Source organism: Nannospalax galili, unplaced genomic scaffold (genome assembly GCF_000622305.1).
Source record: "Nannospalax galili isolate Female #2095 unplaced genomic scaffold, S.galili_v1.0 scaffold471, whole genome shotgun sequence".
In the NCBI taxonomy this organism is placed as follows: Eukaryota; Metazoa; Chordata; class Mammalia; order Rodentia; family Spalacidae; genus Nannospalax; species Nannospalax galili.
The window spans coordinates 220,337-233,440 of NW_008330333.1; the positions used below are offsets into that span (position 1 = coordinate 220,337).

Consider the following 13,104-nt stretch of genomic DNA (forward strand, 5'->3'; position numbering starts at 1 on the left):
AGGTTTAGCGGCAGGTGCCTATACCCACTGCGTAATCCTACCAGCCCAGATCTATATTTATGAAAGGTTTCCTTATACAGTTCAGCTAGCTGATAAAAGGGACTAGGTGGCTTTAGACAAAGCAGCCCAGACTGGCAGCTGATCTGGCTGAGATGAACTTTCTTCCTTCTCCAGAAAGGGGTATAAAAAGGTCACAGTTAACAATAGGTTCTGTGCTCAAGATATAGGTCAGTCGGTAGAGCACTTGTCTAGCAGGCATGAAGCTCTGGGTTCAATCCTCAGCACTGCAGAAACCTGAGATTACATTCCTGTAATTTCAGGACCCAGGAGAAGCAGGAAGATTAAAAAAAAAGTCAAGGTCATCCTCTGCTACACAGTAAGTTCAAGGCCAGCTTAGGTTACATGAGACCCATGTCTTAAAAAACAAAACCCAAAACTAAAACATATGCTTCTGGCCAAAGAAATAGATGGTTTCTATTTCTGGCCATTTGTCAAAGAAAGTTAACACCTCATGCTTATTCCCATTCCCTTTCAGGCCCAGAGCTGCAAGGGACACAAAGTTTACCCACCTACTCAAGCTGTGGAGGCAGCACCAGAAACTGACCTGGGTCCAGGCAAGTTTGGCTGCAAGTCTTCCTCAAGGCGACAGGTGAAGTGTCCTGGTGGCAGCAGTATAAAACAGAGGACACTGCAGTAGAGCCAGCAGACCCCCGGAGAGCAGCAAGGTGGCCCTGGGGAACAGGAATGCTGAGGCTTCAAGGGACATCAGGAGGGACCTGGGGCTCACAGGCATGACTCTCTGGAACCTTTGAGTAAATGGTGGGTGCTTAAGCATAATTTGAAAAACAATTACAAAACACCTTTTACTAAATTAGAAAATAAAAGAGAAAAATGGGCTGTAAGTACGTTCCTTAGGGGCTGGGGAATGTAGTTCAATGGTAGAGCACTTGTATAGCACGCACAAGGGCCTGGTTCAATTCCCCAGCAGCATACAACTAAAGTATGCTACTAAAACAGAACAGATCTGCTATCAGAGAGATACAGACTTAAGAGCATGCATGTCCAGAATGTTGCCTGGCACTGTATGTTGATGGCTCCTAATGTGGCTCTGGCCTCCAATAGTATTACCCCTGGCAGATGAAGACCAAGAGGAAGTACCAGCCAAGATCACACTGCAAGCCAGGGCTTGACTCTCAGCCTGTCTTAGCCTCTAAATTTGAGCTTTTAGCCCCTGCATGCCTCCATCCTGGGTATCCTAGACACAGTGAACACCTTTCTAATATTTTTATATATTACTCTTAAACTGTAACATTAGCGAGTCAGCCCCACCACCCCATTAGCACTTTTATTTGCTCCTGCGCCCACCCCTGACATCCCACTTGCTGCTTTGAACTTGCGAGGCCTTATCTGAAGGCTCCACTTGCACTTATGCCTGTTCTGTTTGAGCAAAGGAATTTAAAGGAGGAGATCCTGGAATTACAAAATCTGGAAAGCTTTCTGGTTGCGAAAGCCAGTGTACACGAGGGAAGGAAGTTAAAGTTCCTTAAAACACTCAACACTGCAGTGGCACAGAAGAGTACCCAAAAGTGGCAATGGCTGAAATCCAGAAGTGACCTCGGGGGAGGTGACTGCCAGCTACTCTAAGGCAAACATGAAAGACTAGACTGGCCACTTTCAAAGCCACCATCCCCTCCCAACAAGAATACTCTGAGAACTTCCCACTGAAGAGGGCTCACTTTGCTCCTCCTGAGGAAATGGTCAGGAAGAGAAGGCAGTCCCCTTCACACACAAAAGGCTTGTTTGCTTACAGTTAAAATATCAAACATTGCACAAGGCAATGATTATTTCAATGTTTGTATTTTAGTGAGCAATCAAATGGGCATAAAGCAAGTGCATACTATGGGCTGCTAATTTCTGAGAACTCTGTTGGCAGAACACAGGAGTCCTGTCAAAATGGTTTTTCCCATAATTGCTGTTGACTTAGGGACTATGGGTTGTCAGTCCATGAGCACTGGGATGCCTCTGATTAGCAGCAAGCTGGAAGAATCCCAAACAATGCCAGGGGTTGAACCCAGGGCCTCGTTCATACCAAGGGAGGGCTCTACCACTTAACTACATGGTCACTATGCTGAGCTTCACCTGTCTAATTTCTCTGATATAGATGTCTGCATGTACAGAGCAGAAAAATGTCAGTGTTTCTGGAGAAGGCGTTAAGGAGCCTTCAAAACTAGTGAGTAGAAGTGGACTGTGACCCAGTGGCAGACAAGAACCCCTTTGTGCCACATGTTTGTCATGTCCCCAGCTCTGGTGCATCTTGCTCCGTGGAAGCCTGATTATACAGGCTTCGAACAGAAAGGAACAATATAGCCATGGCCAGACCTGCTGAGGTTGTCCCAAAAGAGCCAATAACCATGGCTCTGCACATATTATCACAAGTGTGTAACAAAGAGGCATCCTAGTGGGTGTGCTAGTCACACTCAGTACCCTTCCTTCAGGAGGAGGAACCACCTTGCCCTGCTTGAGATGCTTTTAGGAAAGCATTTATTACTAGCTTGGGGCATCCCCAATAGTCAGCCAGGATCAAACATCCGTGTGTGTACACACTGAACATACTTAATGTTTGCCAGCAGTATCTGTGGCTTTTTAGGACACACGAAACAAAGCATTTATTCATTCAACAAATATTTGCCAAGTGCTTAATGTGATAGGCATAACCAGGATGCTAATTATTAACGAACTCTATTAATGAACTTATTAATGAACATAATCGTCTCAATCCCAAGAGCTTATGGTCTGCAAATGCTTGTCTCTGTTGTAACTCCTGGAAATTAAGCTAAGACTGTATTACAAAGTTCCAGAGTAAACAGGATTTGTGTATGTGCGACAGCAAGTAAGACAGTGAACCAGGTGCCTGGGCTTGAGTAGCTCATCATGGAGGTGGGCACTAGAGGATCATGGAAGGGTGAAAAGGCATGCATGGGGAACAGTATGTTGCCCTGAAAGCTGAACATGGACATGGGGCTGGCAGCAGCAAACAATGAGCCAGAGATGGAAGCAGACCCATTTCTATATCACCAAGACCCAAAAAAGGGGTGCTGCCCCAAGAAAGGGTTAAGGAGCACATTCCTGCTGCTGCAGCACATGTGGCTTCCTTCAATCTTTGACCTAGTTTGTAATCTTTTTTCTGGGGGAGAGGTGTAACTAGTAAATATTTGAAAATGTCAAATGCAATGGATTCTGCAGATGAAATGTTCAAATATCAATACATTATAAAAATAAAAGGGGAGGCCGGGCGTGGTGGTGCACATCTTTAGTCCCAGCACTTGGGAGGCAGAGGCAGGCAGACTGTTGTGAGTTCAAGGCCAGCCTGGTCTACATAGTAAGTTCAGGTCAGCTCGGACTACAAGGAGACCCTGTCTCAAAAAGACAAAAATAAAATAAAAGGGGAGAACTGAGAAGAGGAGGCACATTTTCAGAGTATGGCCCCCCATCTGTGAACCCTACTAGTGGTTTCCAAGTGGGGTGCATAAGACAGTATATGACAGTGGTGAAATAGCAAGCAATTTTCTTATTCTCTAAGAATAAGAAAAAAGTTTTATGAATATTTAACACATGGGTGGACTCTGATGCTTTGCTGTGGCATCATGACAGAGGAGAAAGAGACTGACAGGGGTGATGGCAAGACCTCACTTAGGAGTTTCCTTAAGCATTGGAGACAAAAAGTTTATATGCATCAAGATATCATTTAAAAAAAGATATAATGGATGTGGTTAATTTTAAAAAAGAGACTTAGGGACAGCAACATGGCACAATGTGTAAAGGCATTTTCTGCCAAGCCTGACAACCTCTTCCATCCCCAGTACCTACACGATAGGAGAGAATCAGCTCTCACAAGCGTCTTCTGACCTCTACATGTGAGCCATGGCATGTGCATACACACAAAATAAATAAATGAATAAATAAATGAATAAATGAATAAATAAATAAATGTAATTTTTAAAAGTTTAATGATAGACTTAAATAATCAAACCTTTACAGAACTTTGTAGTTATCTGGGAAGTGAAGATGAGTACTTTTATTGTGACACAGTTCATGATTTAAGGATCTACAGATTTAAGAAGGAGGTATGAATTTTCTTTCATGATATTTTCAAACCTAGAGACCTTTCAATAAATTTAAATAACAACTAACTGCAACAATGTGTAAAATTAGCTTTTAAAAAAATAAATAAACACACTCTAGCAGAGGAGATGTCAGTGGGTAAACTGTCCACTGTGCAAGAAGGAGGACCTGACTTCAGATGCCCATTACCCATGTAAAAAGCTGGGTGTAGTAGCATGTGTCTGTAACCACAGAGTTGGAGGGGGGGCAATACAAGGAGGGAGGCAGAGACAGAAGGATCTTTGGATCTTGCTGGCCAACCAAATTGGTGAGTCCCAGGTTCAGTGAGAGAGTCTGTCTCTAAATAAATAAATAAATAAATAAATAAATAAATAAATAAGGTGGAGAGCAATAGAGCAAGACACCCAATTTTGACCTCTGGCCTTCACACGCATGCACGCACACACGCACACACACACACACACACACACGATTACACATACATACACACAACAGAACAAAACCCGCAGTCAAGCCTGTCCCGTCAAAGAAAAAGTAGCAAGGTATGAGGTTACAGCTTTTCAAAGAATCCATGCCAAGAACAGAACACTTATGAACATGGATGTTTGGCATAGAAGTGATATGGTTTGAATCTTGAGGGTCCCATAAAGGTCCATGTATTAAAGGTTGGGTTCCTGGTTGAGCACTATTGACAGGAGGTAGAAACTTGAATTGGTGGGGAATTGTACATCATTAGAACATCTTTGAGGATGCTGGGATCCTGCCTATTTCTCCCTTCTCTCTTTTGGGATCCAGCTATGAGGTCTGCAGTTTTCTTCTGCTACATGTTCTTCACCATGGTGTGCCGCCTTATGATAGGTCTCAAAGCAATGGGCAATTGATCATCGCCAGAAACCTAAAAACCATGAGCCAACTTAAGACTTTTCTCTTTTTAAATTGATAACCCTCAGGTATTTGTTACAGCAATGAAAAGCTGATAAGCACAAGATGTTTTCATAATTATGTTATTATCTTTCCAAGGATGCTATGTATACAAACATGCATGCCAAAAAACCCCCTGAAGACCAGAATTTGCACCTTCCCTTTCACCCTGACCAGCCCATGTCAACTTTGCATGTCAGGTGAATGAGCTCAGAAAAACAAGTACTCTGACCCAGAAGCATAGTCTCTGTGCCTACATAAGGTGTGTCATGTTTATTTGTAAATTCTACAAGAACTGGTTTCTGAAATAAACAGACTTAGAACCAGGTTTTCAAATTCTAGGACTTAGGTTTCATCAAGGTTATAAACTTGATCTCAGAGCTTTCATTTTACAAAGCATGTTTATGCAATAATTTTTGTTTCATTACTGTGTTGGAAAATTTAATCACGCTGCCTTGCCTCTGATCTCTTTAAAAGTTCTATATTCAACTGTATTTCATGTCAGCACAGTAGTATATAACTGATTTATAATTAGACAAATATATATGTACACACTCAATTTTTTTCCACATAGCAGTACACAAGAAAAAAGTCTGAGAATGACTTGTTTACATAGTGCTCTTATGTAAATGAGGCAGGCTGAAAACTGCAAGCAATAGCCTCTGCCTTAGAGCCCTAAGAAGCCAGGTCTGACGCTGAGTGATTTGTTCTGCAGGCCCAGGCAGAGAAACACAGGTTGGTGGGATGCAAATTCAACACTACCTGCTCTGTCCAGAGCTGGAGGCAGTGGTCACCCTAAAACAGGAAGCTCTTGGTAGGGATTAGCAGGGTGTATTTAGGCTGAAGATTTGGCTCAAAGGGGGCTCTGGGAAGAGAGTTCCACAAAAATCTATACTGCTGCTTGCTTTCTTCACACTGTTAAGAGTTTCAATGCCATTCCCTGGACAGCTATCTTTCTTGCCTTCTTAGGTGAAGGAAATGAGGTAATGAGGCAACAGTTATCCCTAGAGAAGTAACCATGGATCTTCTCTAACAAGCAAGGCAGCAAGGAGCTTATTACACAGTTCCTGCCTGTTGACTCCAGACCTTGTGCCATTCAAGTGGAATGGACCCTGATACAGGGATGGGCCCACAGCTTTCTCTCCCCACATAGTATGGGCCTTCAGCACTTCAGTCTGCTTGGAATATCACCCAACACACTGCTCCAACTACTGAAACCCTATCATTTCCTGGCTGACTTCTTATGCTAGGCCCTCTGTAATGCTGTCTCTGATAACAGTACTTCATCTTGGTTGTACAAAAGAATCTACTGGGGGTGCTTTCAGACAGAAACTGATGAAGCCTACCTATGAAGACTGTAAACTCTGGTATGGGCATAGAAGCATTTTTCTGGGCAATTCTAACACAGCCTGGGTCAAATATTCTACCTTTGGACACCTGTGGTACCTATTCTGGTTATGTTGTATTGTGTGGCACTTACTTTTTTATGTTTTCTGAGACAGGGTCTCACTATGTAGCCCTGACTGGCCTGGAACTCAGAGAGATCTGCCTGCCTCTTCCCAAGTGCTGGGATTAAAGGCATGTGCCATCATGCTCGGCATTTACTTCATTCTTAATTTTTTTTATTTCTAAAAACTTTTATTTATTTATTTTTGTGTTTTTGAGACAGGGTCTCCTTGCAGCCTCAAGTGGCCTGGAATTCACTATGTAGACCAGGCTGGCCTTGAACTCACAGAGCTCTGCCTGCCTCTGCCTCCCAAGTGCTGGGATTAAAGGCGTGTGCCACCATGTATGGCAAATTTTTTATTTTTTAAATATTTGTTTTTTATTTTATGTATATGAGTGTATTGCATGTGTGTAAATGCACCCACGTTGTGCACTGCCCATGGAGGTCAGAAGAAGGTATGGGATCTCCTAGAGCTGGAATTACAGACAGTTGTTAGCAGCCATGTGGGTGCTAGGAATCCAACCCTGATCCTCTGCAAGAGCAGCCAGTGCTCTTAATTGCTGAGCCATCTCTCCAGTCCCATTCTTAAATTTTTTAATAAATAAATTATTATTTGTGTGGTGATGGGGGGCTGTGTGTGTCATGGTGCCAGTGTGGATGTCAGAGAACAACTTGGAGGAGCTGGTTCTCTCCTTTTACCATGTAGGTCACAGGGATCAAACTCAGGTAGTCAGGCTTGATGGGCAAGTACCTTTACCCACTAAGCCATTGTCAGCCTGCTTTCTGTTCATGGTTTCTTGAGAGTAAATAATCTCTTTGGTACCATTCTAAGGTCACCCAAACCAAGGACCGTCTCTAGTGACTCAAGATCATGCCTAGAGCCTTGCCTATTAGAACAGTGATGGGCATATCTCAGAGTTCTAGACTGCTGCTCTGGACACACTCAACAGCAAAGGAGCCTCCTGCCAACTGCTGGAAACAGGGCTGAAGAAACCATGCACTTGGAAGCCTGATTTGGGCCTTCACAGTTAAGACAGTCAAAACAGTTCCCACAGAACTATCTAGTTAATGTACTATGGAAGGCTTGTTAAAAACAACTCCAGCTACCATGTCATGCTCCAAAAGGCAATCCTGCCAGAACGGTGTTAGAGAAAGATGTTACTCTATTCGCAAGGGTTCAATTCAAAACAATGTGAGTGGAGGTGATTCCCACGGCATCCATTTTTACCAATTTTACCCCTTCTCTCTCATTTCCCATGAGGTAAATTTTCCTAAAATGGTTTCAGTCTTCCAGTCTTTCAAGTTTACCAAAGACAACACCAAAGCTTTCTGAATGAAATATGGTTGCTTAGGAGACATGAGTGGAACTCATCCCCTTAAACCCTTCTTGGGTCTCCACATTGTTACAGAGCCTCACTCATTCTAGGTGAGTGACTTTCTGAGTGCTCTAGATACGCAAACACTAAGCTCCATGATTCATGAAGCTTCCAGGCCTCGAGGGAAAGGGGCAGACAGAAATACCCGCTGAGGAACAAGTTCCCGATGGGCCACATGCAGAGAAGTCAGGGGCTCTCAAGCATGCAGCTCACAGGAACACCTACTCTGGGCCCAGGCACAGAAGGCCACCCTACCTTCAGGGACTGGCTGCGGTTTGGAGCACTCATAGGAAGGCACCCGACCCTGGGAACGGTTGCTGCAGGACCGTAGCCTACACCGGCGATTCCCTCCCTGTCCTGTCCCGAATACCGGGAGCGTCGCAGCTTCGACCTCTACGAGGGTACCCCAGAAGCCCTATTCTGAGGCTCGCAGGTATGAAGAGGATGGAGGTGGAAGGACTCCAATGCGGGTGGGCACCCCACTCATCCGGTGGGCCCACTACGCCGCAGCCGGGGACGCAGACGCCAAGCTCTGTACAGCAGGCAGCGCCCGAGGGCGGCGGCAGTGTCTGTCCACCTTCTGGACCCGCACAATGGACCCCACAACGACTCCCGCTGCCTGAGCCGCTTCCTGCGCACCTAGCGGCCCGGCGGTGATGGGGACACACCCAGACCTGAGGACGCCGCGGACGCAGCACCTGCAGGAACCCGAACGGGTGGGTCCGGGCACCGGTGGTCCCAGAGCGCAGGCGGGGCCCGGAGACCTCAGGAGGGGGACGCAGCCCGCTGGCAGAGTGGAGACTCTGGCCCACAAGGACAGGAAGCCTCGGAGCCAGGAGCCGGAGCTAGCGCGCGAGTGACAGGTCCTGGCGCCACTCACCACCCTCGGCGCTGGAGTGCAGCGGCCGGCTCAGCTCTCTCCCGGAGTCTGGCCCTAGAATCCTCGGTTCCTCTCCAGCTTGGCAGGGGTGGCGGCGGCCGGCGGTGACCGCTATAGTTGGGAGGCCGCCCGGCCGGGAATACGCGCCTGAGACCAGCGCAGGCTGACGAACTCACTGGTAGGGTCCTGCTCCTACGGGGGGAATGCGCCAGGCTGCGCGTGCGCAACGTGCCCCCCCCTCCCCCCCCGCGGGCACCGGGTGTTCGCTCCCCGCCGCCCCAGCCTCTCCAGTGCTTTGGGTCCTGCGCCTGCGCTGTGCCCCACGCTGGCGCCCAGATCGGATAAGCGGGCTGGTGGGGGTGGAGGCACCTCGCGCGTGCGCCCCTTACAACTTCAACATTAGGACTCCGCGCCAGCGCAGTACCCCGCACTCGTAGCCCACGTCCACCAGGTGGCGCGCCACACATTGCGCGTGCGTGGTGCAGCCGCTATTAATGGTTCGTTTGTTCAACGATTAAAGTCCTACGTGATCTGAGTTCAGACCCGAGTAATCCAGGTCGGTTTCTATCTATTAACAACTTCACCTAGTACGAAAAGACCAGAGAAGTGCGTGCGTGATGGGTCGCCCTGCGGCTACAGGCTCCGCTTCGTACACCCGCCCGCGCCCCAGTGGTGCCGCAGCCCTTGTCCTTGTCCGGCAGGGGGCGTGAGGCTGGGGTTGCGACGGGGAGCCAGGGAGGTCCAGGGAATACAGCCCCGGCCGGGCCCGACGAGAATCTCTGGACGTAGGCGTTTCACAGTAGTTTTAACATCCGGGAGTTCGTTTGCACGGCGTTTTTTTTTTTTTTTTTTATTTCGAGTCCCTCAATGTTTCCTTCACCTCAACCCTCCTGTCATTAACGCAAGGTGCCACCTTCTGCGTGGGAGGGAGCCTGGCCCACGTGAGGTTAGGTGGAGGAACCGTCCAGAAACCACAGGGGATGCCAGAGGCTAGTGAGCACTACACCAGGGCGTGGGCGACTCACGACCCAGCTCAGCAGCCACACGGAGTGGACAGAGTCGGGGTCCCCTGGCGGGAGGACACTAGGGATCCAGGTCCTCTCAGGCAGGTGGCTGCAGCCGCGCGGCATTCCGGGGAGGAGTGGTTGCTGGACAGAGCTTGGGCGCCCGCAACGCACGGCCAACAGTCGTCGCGGGCGGTCCAGCGAGTCCCTGAGCGTCCTCGGCCGCTGCCCTTCCCCGGCGTCCAGGCTGCAGAAGCCCGGCCAAATACGCTGCAGGGAGGCAGGACGGGTTGGACTTGTCGTTAAGGTAACCCCGAGGTTGTGACTGAGTCCCGGCCGGTTTCACTGTGTTCACCTCTTGCTTTCTGAGGTCGAGTTATCGTAACCTAGAAAGCTTGGGCTTCCTGAGGAAAGAGTCCTTGCCTGGTGCATGGGCAGGTCCCCAGATCCTAAACATCTGGTATAGGAACAATTCTGGCCAAAAGTGTGTTGAATAAGAGTCACAGAGACTTGTCTTCAGGTCTTGGCTCGACCCCTTCACTAGTGTATTCATGTCATTTTACATCTCTGAATCTCAATATTCTGAAAATGGAAATGGTCCCCTTCCATCCTTCCCATCCTTTTTTTGTTGTTGTTGAGGGTGAAAGTGAGGAAAAAATTATGTTAAATGGTTTTCATAATGCCTGGCAGAAAAATGCCAATTAAATGGTAGTATGTCTGTAATGAGCATGCGGGGGGAGGGGGTGGGAAGCAAGAACAATTAAAGTTTAGGTGGGGATTAGATTTCAGTTGCCGCAAACATCTCCAAAAGTCTTTCTCCCCATCCTTCCTCAAAGACTGTAGCCCACCTTCCCCAAACCAAGAGATCTTTCCCATTCCCTGCTTCCTGCCGGAAAATTGTGTGAGCCTGGCTCACTGGACCATCACTTCAGCCTGCTTTTTCCTTGTGTTTCTTTCAAAACAGTACTTGCCATTCCCAATTTATATTGTTAGAGCTTGCAACTCTTCAGTCCTCAGTCCTGTCTAAATCTAATCCTAGTTCTTTAGAAGCTAATCTAGGAACAGAGCTGGGTAATGTAGAATTTCCCTTAGGTGGAAGATGAGGGTGGGAGTATTGATGAAGGATGTTCCTCAGAATCTCATGAAACAGGTGTGCTCCATTCAGTTTACATATTTTTTGTTTATTTACTCTATACCAGATGAAATTTGAAATGAATAAAACACCCATTTAATATAATTCAGAGTCCCCAACAATGTATTGTTAAAACTGGAGGTTAAAATTTGAAAATAATATAAACAGAATCACATAAGAATGGGCATAAGTACATTGAGTATCAGTATATATTGTTCAGAGTTGTGTTATTAAATATACAAGTAGTGCCAGGTGTAGTGGCGCATGCCTTTAATCCCAGTGCTTGGGAGGCAGAAGCAGGCAGATCTCTGTGAGTTCAAGGCTAGCCTGATCTATGTAGTTCCAGGCCAGCTGGAACTACAGGGAGACCCTCTCTCAAAAAGACCAAATATATATATATATAATATATATAATATATATGTATATATGTGTATATATCTATATATGTATATCTATATATACAAAGCTATAATAAAGTACATATATATGTAGTACTTTATTACAGCTTTGCTTAAACCAAATATCTTGCTTAAAATATAATTTGCATGGCTTTTAATTTACACATTTTTAATTTACACATTCTCATATGATTATATTCTTGTTGAAAAATTAAAAGATCATACCAAAGTCCTTTATAACTACTATCCCCTTTCCATAGTCATTTGTTTGGTAAATATACTTCTTAACATTTTCTCTGTATTTGGGACTGGAGAAGTAGCTCAGCAGTTAAGAACACTCGATGTTCTTACAGAAGACCCCTTTTGGGTTACCAGTACCCACATGGTGGCTAATAGTCATCTGTAACTCAAGCTCCAGGGGATCTGATGCTCTCTTCTGACCTCCATGAGAACTGCATTTACGTGGTATACTTATATACATGCAGACAAAACACTCATACACATAAATTATAAAAATTAAAAATTTTCTATGTATTTATATAAATGCATAATTTTGCCTTATAGATGTTTTCTTTTTAGATATGTAAACTGGGCATGACAATTGCACGTCTCTCCTATGCTTGGAAAATTTTCCATTGAGTGTGTTTTGGTGGGAAGTAGCTTTTATTCCTCTTCTTTTTTTTCTAATTTATTTTCTATTTTTGGGTGGTAGGAAGGGTTATATGTGGTCTCACTATGTAGACAAGGCTGGCATCAAACTCATGATCTTGAGTTTGTTTGTGTGTGTATTTTTTTTGTTTTTGTTTTTGTTTTTTGAGAGAGGGTCTTCCTGTAGCCCCAGCTGGCCTGGAACTCACTATGTAGACCAGGCTGGCCTCAAACTCACAGAGATTTGCCTGCCTCTGCCTCCTAAGTGCTTGGATTAAAAGCATGCACCACCACGCCTGGCCATTTTTGGATTTCTTACATATAAAATCATATAATCTGTAAATAGAAATACATTCATTTCTAGCCATTCTGGTGGCACATGCCTTTAATCTCAGCACTTGGGAAGCAGAGGCAAATGTATCTCTGTGAATTCGAGGCCAGCCTGGTCTTCAGAGAGAGTTCTAGGCCAGCTGGGGTTACAGGGAGACTCTGTCTCAAAACGACCACGAAAAAATGCATTCGTTTCTTTATTTTATTTCATGTATGTATTTTGAGACAGGGTCTTACTGTGCAGTTTAGACTGAACTGAAACTCATTGTGTAGTCCAGGCTGACTTTAGACCTGTAAAGACTTGTTTAGACTCTTGCCTGTGGAGTACTGGAATTACAAAGTATGGGTAACTATGCCTGGCCTCACTTCCTCCTCCCTCCTTTCATTTGGAGACAGAGTCTCACTATGTAGCCATAGATGGCCTAGAACTTTATAGACCAGGCTGGCCTTGATCTCACAGAAATCGACCTGCCTCTGCCTCCTGAGGGCAGGGATTAAAGGTATGTGCCACCATGCTCAGCAGCTCCAGCTGACCTGAAACTCCCTTTGTAGACCGGGCGGGCCTTGAACTCACAGAGATCCACCTGCCTCTGCCTCCCAAGTGTTGGGATTAAAAGTGTGTGCCACCATGCCTGGTGCTCCATATTTCTTAAGGGAGGATACCTCACTGAACCTAGATCTCATTGTTTCAGTTAAATTACCTGGTCCCAGGATCTGCCTTTCTCTATTCAGTGTTGGGGTTACAGGCATGCACTGCATACCTGGCTTTTATGTGGGTGGTGGGATCTGAACTCAAGTCCTGATGTTTGTATATCAAGCATTTTACCCACTAAGCCATCTCTTGAG

At 45.9% G+C, this 13,104-nt stretch overlaps 2 protein-coding genes across 13 annotated transcripts in view; one reads left to right on the plus strand and one right to left on the minus strand.

Annotated features, from left to right (window-relative positions):
- Window positions 1–8,975, minus strand: part of Abca3 (ATP binding cassette subfamily A member 3) — a 61,780-nt gene extending 52,805 nt beyond the window's left edge. For 5 of the 12 annotated variants that reach the window (XM_029569726.1, XM_008845362.3, XM_029569724.1 and 2 more), the window contains exons 1-2: window positions 8,747–8,975; window positions 570–806 (exon numbers count right to left, since the gene is read on the minus strand). The gene's annotated coding sequence lies outside the window, so the exon portion shown is untranslated. Of the gene's footprint in view, window positions 1–569; window positions 827–8,121; window positions 8,474–8,564; window positions 8,588–8,746 lie in introns of those variants that run through there. The other 7 variants (XM_029569704.1, XM_029569701.1, XM_029569703.1 and 4 more) reach the window with 5 other exon arrangements.
- Window positions 8,976–9,194: 219 nt separating this feature from the next.
- The window catches only part of LOC103744804 (ATP-binding cassette sub-family A member 17-like), a 112,732-nt gene continuing 108,822 nt past the window's right edge, over window positions 9,195–13,104 (plus strand). Inside the window, 1 exon segment of the mRNA XM_008846654.2 lies at window positions 9,195–9,302. The gene's annotated coding sequence lies outside the window, so the exon portion shown is untranslated.